Below are 10,594 nucleotides of genomic sequence, written 5' to 3'. Positions count from 1 at the left end.
ATTGGATAATTATAGCGAATACTTCATAAGTGAGGAAGGGACAATCAAAATTTAAGCATTTTAGGTTCTTTATATCAATTGAGAAAAGAATAAATGAATGAGTTAACTTTAGACTTGCTAAATTAAAATGCATTCTATAATTTATAGGGAATCATTTAAAAATAAAAATGGAGATATAATTTCCAATTAGTTGAGGGGAAAATTAAATGAGGGGAAAACCAAACTTAATTCAAAACAAAGTATTAAAAAAAGAGAAAAAGGCATGTAAAAAGATAAAAAGAAAATACAACATAAATGGCAAAATAAATTCAAATACACCAGTAAATACATAAACTCTTTAGTTAAAAGTCAAAGACCATCAGACTGGATAAAGTAACAAATCCACCTATATGTTATTTACAAGAGACCCAATTAAAAGGACACAAAAAATGTTCAGAGCAAAAGGATGAAAAGATATTATCATGCAAATATGAAATAAAAGTTGACATTATATAAAATAAACTTTAAGACACAAAACATTATTAAAGACACAGAGTTACTACATAATTTTTTTTAATTAAACTTGTTTTTTTTTTTAAGATTTTATTTATTTGACAGCGAGAGAGAGATCACAAGTAGGCGGAGAGGCAGGCAGAGAGAAAGAGAGAGGGAAGCAGGCTCCCTGCCAAGCAGAGAGCAGAGAGCCTGATGTGGGACTTGATCCCAGGACCCTGAGATCATGACCTGAGCCGAAGGCAGCGGCCTAACCCACTGAGCCACCCAGGTGCCCAAAAATTAAACTTGTTAACAAGGTGTAGAAACTATAAAATTAACACACTTAACACCATAGTGAGAAATTTTAATATACTTTTCTTAGTAAATCGGAAACCAGAGAGACAAAAGAACCAGTAAAAATATGAACTCAAACAATATAATTGACAGGCTTGATCTAATGGACATGTATAGAACAATATATCTAAATTTTGGTAATTGACATTATTTTCAAACATACATAGAATAGATATGAAAATTGGCAATGTGTAAGACCATAAAATAAGTCTCAACAAATTTCAAAAAATCAGAGTTTATACAAAACAAGTTATCTGACTAGTATATAATTATGTCAGAAACTAATAACAAAAATATAATCAAATCTTTTTTGTTTTGAAATTTTAAAAACATACTTCTAAATAACTTTAATCAAAGAAGAAATTAAAAGGAAAAATTTTAAATACCTAAAATGAAAAGATAGTAAAACATGTGTGATGTAGCCACAGCAATACTCAGAGGGAAATTTGGAAACTTAAATGTTTTGCTAAAAAAAAACAAAACAAACAAAAAAAAAAAGTTAGTAAGCTAAATATGTAACCTAGGAATGAAGTAATAGAAAAACAGAAAATATGTAAAGTAAAAAGCAGTACTAAATATACATACTTAAGTTAATGAAATTTTAAAAACCAGAATATTATCAAAATAAAATTTGTCTCCTTCTAAACAGTAATAAATCAATAAAATTCTGACTAAATTGAAAAGAGAAAAAAGAGAAGGAATGAATTAGCAATTTTTGAAATAATTAAGTGAACATCATTACTGTTGCAGAATAGATTGATGGGATAACAGTGAGTATTAATAACAACTAAATTTGAAAACATAGATCACATGAACAAATTTAAAGGAAAAACACAAAAACAAAAGCAACTCTAGGAGATATAGATAACCTAACCAATCCTACATTTATTAAAGAAATAAAATAAATAATTTTAAATCTTTCCACAAAGTCAAAATCAGTCCTAACATTTTAGTTGAGCATTCAACAAACATTCAAAGAACAGATAATGTCCATCTTGCACAAACTCAGAGATCAAAAAGGAAGGAAGGAAGGAGGGAGGGAAGGAAGGAGGGAAAGAAATACTACCCACAGGGAGTGTCTATATGCAGTAGACACACTTCCCCCTATTACTACCACTAAATAGAGTTAAAACCACTAAACATTATATATAAAAGAAATATAAGAAGACTTGGACTTTCGAGAAGGTCGAATGACCTCATGACCCAAAGAATGGCTCAGTGGTGAATGCCCTGGGTTTTATTTTTCCTCTTTATCTTAGATTGGATGCTGGAGAAGCTGACAACCAGGAAGTTTCTAGGGACACAAAGAATGTCCTCCCAAAGTTTATAAGACTATTATAACTTGATACCAGGACCAGAAAAAGATAGTATAAGATAGGAAATAGACCTTGGAAATTAAAAGTAAGATAGCAGAAATAAAAATTAATAAAACATCTGAAAATAAAATGGAGAAAAATTTTCAAAAGACATCCAGGTGTAAAATATGAAAGAAAAGATAGGAAAAGATTAGAAAACCAAAGAGAATCAAAAGGATAAGAAATATTAGAGAATCAAAAGCATAGGTCTAATATCCTACAAATAGAAGCTCCAAAAGAGCAAACAGAGAAAATAGAAGGAAAGAAATTATGAAATAAATAAAACAAGAAAGTCTCTTAGTACTAAAGAAAGAAGTTTCCTGATTGAAAAACCCACTGAGTATCCATTATGATAAAAGAAGATCAGGCTACATCACATTATTGCCAAATACTAAAACACTAAATTATGCTTACTGCTGTATACCCAGTGACTAGAACAAGTATCTGTGCTTTTTGTGTAGTATGCCAACTACATACAGGGCATCAGCAATTATAATGAGATAGGACTTCTTAACATAGATCCAACTTCTGTGATACTTTTTTTTTTTAAGATTTTATTTATTTATTTATTTTTCTAATTTTTATTTTTATTTTTATTTTTTTTCAGTATTTAAATTTATTTATTTTTTTCAGCGTAACAGTATTCATTGTTTTTGCACAACACCCAGTGCTCCATGCAATACGTGCCCTCCCTATTACCCACCACCTGTTCCCCCAACCTCCCACCCCCGACCCTTCAAAACCCTCTGGTTGTTTTTCAGAGTCCATAGTCTCTTATGGTTCGCCTCCCCTTCCATTTTTTTTTTTTTATAAACATATAATGTATTTTTATCCCCAGGGGTACAGGTCTGTGAATCGCCAGGTTTACACACTTCACAGCACAATGTCTACAATAGCCAAACTATGGAAAGAACCTAGATGTCCATCAACAGATGAATGGATAAAGAAGAGGTGGTATATATACACAATGGAATACTTTTTTTTTTTTTTTGGTAGAGGGATAGTTCAAAGAAATGAAAAATAAGATGTGGCTCTTTTAACTCTGGATAGAAAAAGATAAGTTCTATCCATTTCTTTACCATGTCTATAAAGATGACCCTCTGTTTCTTCCAAAGCTAGTATGTATTCTAGAATGTACTGTATGCTCTTTTTCCATTCTGTGAACATTGAGAAATAGAGAAGAAGGGTAGAGATTCACCAATCCATTCAATTAAAACCTATGCACTGTTTCTGGGTCCAGGACAAAATGGAATAGACACAGTTCCCCCATTACTCCCACTAAACAGAGTTGAAACCACATTATATTTAAAAGGAATATAAGAAGACTTGAGCTTCAGAGAGAAGGCAGACTGTCTAATGACCTCATGACCCAAAGAATGGCACAGTGGTGAATGCTCTGGGTTTTATTTTTCCTCTTTATCTCAGACTAGATGCTAGAGAAGCTGACAATCAGGAAGTGCCACTGGACAGAGACAAAGAATGTCCTCTCAAAGTCTATTCTCTCTACAAAGGACCAGGAAAGGAACAACCTAGCAAGACAGTAAACTTTTAGACAGTAACTACTGTACTCTAGGGAAACACCTTGGAAAAAAATGTGGCCCCACCACCATGATCAAAGGCCAAATGGGAGCAGTATCAAGTGCTCCTTCCCCTCCCAGCCAACTTGTACCAGTGTAGGCCTGGTAAGGAGTCTGATCTCCTACCCCCACCCAGCCATAATGAGATACCATGCCTCTCAGTGTCCACAGAGGCCAAGAGGAAAACCTCATCTTCTCTCCATCAGATAGCAGTAAGACAGTGCCCACTTTCCTCTATCAGCACTGTATTAAAGCCAGTCTATTAAAACAGAAGAGTCAAATAAGATTGACTCCAATAACATACTATTCAAAATATCCAAGAGAAATAAAAAAAAAACTACTTAGTACGCTAAACACCAGGGGAGGAAAAATCTAGGAAAATCTCAGCTTGAATGAGAAAATACAATCAGTAGATGCCAACACAGAAATGACATAAATGTTGACATTATCTGACAAAGATTTTATTTATTTATTTTTAAATATTTTATTTATTTATTTGACAGAGAGACACAATGAGAGAGGAAAGAGAGGGGGAGTGGGAGAGGGAGAAGCAGCAAGCTTGATGCAGGGCTCAATTCCAGGACCCTGTGATCATGACCTGAGCCAAAGGCAGACACTTAAGGACTGAGCCACCCAGACACCCCCTGACAAAGATTTTAAAGCAGCTATCACAAAATGCTTCAACAAACAATTACAAACATACTTGAAACAAATGGAAAATAGAAAAAAACTCAGTAAAAAAATAAAAAATATAAAGAAAAATCAAATACGAATTTTAGAACTGGAAAAATATCCAAATTTTAAAACTCACTAAATGGGCTCAATGACAGACTAGAGAGGACAGAGGAAAGAATTAGTGCTTAGAGACAGAACAATAACAATCTGAACAGCAGAAAGAAAAGAAAATAAAAACAAAATAAAATAAAAAAAATAAAAACATATTTAAACCTTCACATATCAATTATTACATTAAGTGTAAGTGGTCTGAATATGCCAATTAAAAGACAGAGGCTGGCAAAGTATATTTAAAAACATGACCTAACTCAAGGGCACTTGGCTAAGTGATCAGTATGGGAAAGTAGCACTTGGCTGAGTGAAAAAAGTCAGTCTCAAAAGGTCATATACTGGGGCGCCTGGGTGGTTCAGATGGTTAAGTATCTGCCTTAGATCAGGTCATGATCCCAGGGTCCTGAGATCAAGCCCCACATAGGGCTCCCTGCTCAACGGGAAGCCTGCTTCTCCTTCCATTCCCCCTGCTTGCATTCCCTCTCTCACTGTGTATCTCTCTCTCTATCAAATAAAAAAATAAAATCTTTTAAAAAAAGAGATCATATTCCAAATGATTCTATTTATATACCATTCTAAAAAAATGACAAAATTATAAAAATAAAAAGCAGATTAGCCACTACCAGGGGTTAGGGATAAGTGGAAGGGGCTGGGTATGACTATAAAAGGAGATCTTGGTGATAATGGAACAGTTCTGTATCTCAACTTTGGTTGGTGGTTACATGAATCTACACATGTGATAAAATAGCATAGAACCACACACACACATTGCAGCAATGTCAGTTTCCTCTTTTGACATTATTCCATAGTTATGTAAGGTATAATCATTGGGGGAAACTGAGTGAAAGATACACGGGACTTCTCTGTACTACTTTTTAAATTTCCTTTGAATTTATAATTTTTTCAAGATAAAAGACCTATCAAGCACTTATTTTGCCAAGTCTTGACATTAAGGATGAACAAAACAGGGCTTTAGAAAATCCTGCCATCTGGTTGACTATAATCCTTTTAAGAGAGTGGGTAAAACCCAAATATATTAAAAGTACAAATAGCAACAGAAAGAGGGTTGTAGCTCTGAGTAGTTCTGGGGTTACAAACTCCAACAGCACCAAGACCCAAGTATTGAGTCTTTAGAATAACATTCAAAATGGTAACTATTGGAAAAAACAGCCTTAATTCAATGTCAAATTTATGCAATCAGGGTAAAAAGTAGGGTATCCCCAAAAGTGGATCAAAGGCGTTACCCCAGAACAGCCCTCAGTTTTCTGCATATAAACTTATCTAAAATAAATCTACCACATACAACATTCATGTGCTAAGTGGCATGTCTTTCCCATACTGATCACCACTTTCTCACTCAGCACACTTGCCAACCTGAGTAATAGGACGTGAGCCTGGGCACAGGCCCTATTCACAAGGCCAGCTGCCCATGTTCTGGGAGGGCCTCCAGGGGCACACATATTATGCAGACCCTCCACAGACAGCAATCCATCACTTCTCATATGACCCTTTCCTCTCATACCCCCATATTTTAGTGAGACTGCTATTACCAAGATCTCACTTTTCTTGGCATTGAGCCATTAGAAGTTTTTGTTCTTTGTTCCCCCCCCTCTTTTTTAAACAAATTAAAAGCAATTTATTATAATATTCTGTGCCTACAATGGAATATGTGAAATACATGTAAGCCCATTTGGTCAACAGAAGATCCCCAACATCAAAAATATAATTGAAATTAGCCATGTCTTCCTTTCCCATTTCCATCCTCCTGCCTTCTCCTCAAACATCAACCACTTTCCTGATTTTTGTGTTTATCGTACCCTTGCTTTCTAAAAATAATTGACCAGAATGTATCTCTCTCCAAACAATATTTGCTCAGCTCTGAGAAAGTGTGGATCATGCTTTCACTGACAGTCTTACACACGTCTCCTAATGCCCATGTGCAAGAGTTTCTCTAGGGTACATACCCAAGAGTAAAATTGCTGGACCACAGAAATGTAACCTTTACCTGTGCTAGATATGCCAGTTATTTTCCAAAGAACTTGTGCTCTTTTGTAGTCCCAACTGTAGTATATAAGATTCTGTTTTTCCACATTCTCACCAACATTTAGTATGGTCAGGGTTCAGAATTTTTTGTCCATCTAGTAGATATAAAATGATACCTCATTATGATTTTAATTTGAATTTCCCTGATTATTAACAAAGTTGAGAATCCTTTATTTTTATGTATTTTTTTAAAGATTTTATGTATTTATTTGGCAAAGAGAGTGAGAGAGCACAAGCAGGGGGAGCAGCAAAGGGAGAGGGAGAAGCATGCTCCCCACTGAGCAGGTTGAAATGGGCTTGATTCCAGAATCTTGGGATCATGACCTGAACCTGACACTTAACTGACTGAACCAGTCAGGCATCCCGAGAATTTTTTAATTTTTTTTAAAGATTATTTATTTATTTAGCGAGAGGGAGAGAGAAAGCATGAGAACAGGAGGGGCAGAGGGAGAGAGAGAATCTCAAGCAGGCTCTGTGTTGAGCACATAGCCCAATGTGGAGTTTGATCCCAGGACTCTGAGATCATGACCTGAGTGAAAACCAAGAGTTGGATGCCACCCAGGTGCCTCAAAGTTGAGGATCTTTTAGGATCTTTATTTATTTTTGTGAATTATATCATATTTCTTTTTGGGAATTACATCATGTTTTCTGGACATTTTTTGACAGGTTACAGACATCCTTTATATATTCTGGATCCTATTTCTTTTTCAGATGTAGTATCAAGATTTTCTCAGAGTTCATGGCTGATCTTTTTATTCTCTTCATGATATTCTCAGTAAGCAGAAGTTATTAATTTCAATGAAGTGAAATTTGTGACTTTCATTTCCATAGAGAAGAGGAATTCATTGTGAAAGGGAACACTTGGGATCTTTTAGAAAAAACTACAGCAGAGTGACCCTTACAGCCTTTAGGTAGAGAAGGATTTCTTTAAAAAGACCCAAAAAGTGTTCATCATAATCCATGGTTGTGTTAACAAACATTTTTTAAAGATGGTTAGAATAAATCAGGAGGATAATAAGCTGAGCCCTACTCACTGTTGTTTTTATTATTTTCCCAGGAGAAACAGAGCACTCTGTGTTGCTCTTTTTTTTTTTTTAAAGATTTATTTATTTGACAGATAGAGATTACAAGTAGGCAGAGAGGCAGGCAGAAAGAGAGAGAGGAGGAAGCAGGCTCCCAGCCAAGCAGAGAGCCCGATGCGGGGCTCGATCCCAGGACCCTGGGATCATGACCCGAGCTGAAGGCAGAGGCTTTAACCCGCTGAGCCACCCAGGCGCCCCTCTGTGTTGCTCTTGAAGGGGTGGTCTCAGAGCAAAAGGCTGTCAGTGTGGCCCCAGTAACAGCCCCAGTCCCATCCCTCTCACCTCGAGGCCACCACCTTCCCAGAAGGGAGGCACAGGGACCTGCAGTGGTTTCTTCACCTTTAGTTCTTTTTTGTTCCTAGTGCTGATGGGGGTCTGTTTCCGCTAATCTTAACTGTGGCAAAATGCTCCAGGATGTCTATTCTTCTGGTTACATATGGAATTTCCTGGACTTCAGTTGATTGCTTGGGATCGGGGCTGATTAGACGCAGCTATTTCTAGGCATCCTTGCCTTTTCTTTCCTGAAAAACCATTGTGTTAGCAACATATTTTTAGGTGGGGCTATGTTATTCACATACATTTTTTTTTTCTTTTCACCAATTTCAAACCAAGTTTTCTCCCAGAAAAAAAAAATACTAGCAATGAGGGCTACTTTCAACAATTCTCTTCTTTGTAATACTATTTATATAGTCCTTGTAATACTGTACTTTAACATACTTATGATTTTAAGGCCCATTTTTCCCATGAGCAAGCTCATGAGGCTTCCCTCAATCCTTCTCATCACCCCCTACTTCTTTTTTCATCTATCTGTTTATGGGTCATTATCCCCTTCTCCATCAACATCTTCTCAGCATAGCTGAATGCTCCAGGGAGAGTGGGTTGGTGTGAGGCTCTGCCATGATGAATGGGTTTCTTTTCACTCTTTGGTAATGAGCTGGCTTCCACTAACAGCAGCTAATTTCTCTGTAGCTACTTGGAGTAACTAGATTAGGTTACCAGTATCACTGCTTCTCTCATTTTAGAATCAGTGATCCAATTCCCATGATCACCTCCTATAAATCTGGAGAAACTACTTTATAGAAATCCTAGTAAATGATTAGTAGGCATTTTCTGAAATGAATCATTTAGAAGACAACGTCTTGGTTCCCAGCCTATTTCTGAGGCAGTTAGGACCCAGTGAGTTGCTTATTTGTTGACTTCTTGATGATGGCCATTTATTCTGGTATAATACCTGAATCTTATCCCTAGTTTCTTAGTGTTTGGGCCACCAGCTCTTTCTCATTTCTTTGTCCTAGGCTTCTTTCCGAAACCTTCTCAGACAGATGCCCAGTCTGTGATAGAGTAGATTATGAGTTTCCATCTATCTGTTGATTTTGTTGGCACTGAAATGTCATGGTTGTTTTGATCCTTAAAGAAAGTCATAGCCAGGATCTGCCTCCTCCTGCTTTACCTTCCCAGGTCCAGCTGACCATATGAGAGGAAAAGGGTGAAGGAATGTGTAGGCAGAGGACACAAAGAATGCCCAGCATTCTCATCCCAAGACCTGTATGGTAATGTGGCATGCCAACAGAGAACAACAGCTCTCCAGCCTTAGGTTCGCTTGAAGCAGAAATCCTTGTTTTTCCAATCAGATAAGCAGAAGGCATTTATGATTTTGTATAAGCCAGGCACTAAATTATAGACTGTACCTTTTAAACCTGAGTGTGGGGTTGGGAGGGGGGCACCTGGGTGGCTCAGTCGGTTAAACATCTGACTCTTGGTTTCAGCTCAGGTCATGATCTCGGGGTCCCGGGATTGAGTCCCACATTGAGCTACCTACTCAGCAGAGAATCTGATTCTCCTCTCCCTTTGCTCACCCCTATGTGTGCTCTCTCTTTCTCTCACTCTCTCTTTCAAATAAATAAAATCTTTTTTAAAAAGTCTGAGCGGAACAAGAGGTCAGATCATTGCTGCCATGCACTGGGTACCTTCTCTGAACAAGGTGATTTGTGTTCAGAGTTTTGCCTGCACCCTCCTATTTAATCGTATAACCATATTTGTCCTGGGTGTTATCACCTATATGGAAAACAAGGTGGAGAAAAGTTGGGTACATTTTCTAGATCAATCAACTAACAAGTGAAGAAAAATTCAAACATGCAGTTAGCTAACGCGAGAGAGTGCTTTTAACCACTACAACATACTGGCTCCCCTTAAAAAAAAAAATGATAAGCCAGAATTACTTGATACTAAGTAAAAGAAGGTCACAGAAAGGAGAGTTCTCAGCAGGTTAGAGTAGTCCTGTGCTATAGGATAGAACGGAGGGGTCCATAAGGAACACCTAATCTCAGATCTCTCAAACTTTTTTAAAAAACATGTGATTAAAATCATATAACATAAAAGAATATGGACTGCTTCACGAAGTTGCATGGCATCCTTGCAAAGGGGCCACAATAATCTTCTCAGCGTCATTTCAGCTTTAGCGTATGTGCTGCTAAAGAGAGCAGTCTCAAACTTTTAAACTTCCAACCTACAACGTGAAATACATTTTACATCATGACCCAGTAAACACACACAGATAACTGAAATGAAATTTTACTATGCAATATTTTCCCTACTCCATGCGGTGCACATCATTCTTCTACTATGTTTTATATCTTTCTTTTAAAATAATTCTGGTTATAGTCTATTAAATAGACTTTATGACCTAGAAATACTGTCTAGAAACCTCAACAGATGGGGTAATTGAGATCTAGAAATGCCTTGGGTATCTAGAGCAATATCTTGCCAATAGTAATTCTAAATGTTTTTGTTTTCTTTCCTTATGTGACTCAGCACACCCACGCAGCACCTCAGTGGCAGAGCTGGGATGGAATGCAGATTTCCTGATTCCCGATCCAGAGTTTTTCTCTCAAGGAAAGTTTGTCAGAGAGGGACTCTCCCATGG

General features: G+C 36.8%; 1 non-coding gene across 1 annotated transcript; it reads right to left on the bottom strand.

Annotated features, from left to right (window-relative positions):
• Positions 1–10,047: 10,047 nt before the first annotated feature.
• On the bottom strand, positions 10,048–10,154 carry LOC123937802. The gene has a single exon (XR_006817591.1). It is a non-coding gene; the product is annotated as a U6 spliceosomal RNA (small nuclear RNA).
• Between the last annotated feature and the right edge of the window lie 440 nt (positions 10,155–10,594).

This window comes from Meles meles, chromosome 2 (genome assembly GCF_922984935.1).
Source record: "Meles meles chromosome 2, mMelMel3.1 paternal haplotype, whole genome shotgun sequence".
NCBI lineage: Eukaryota > Metazoa > Chordata > Mammalia > Carnivora > Mustelidae > Meles > Meles meles.
Note: the sequence above shows the minus strand (reverse complement) of the source record. Positions and strands in the feature narration are given on the sequence as shown.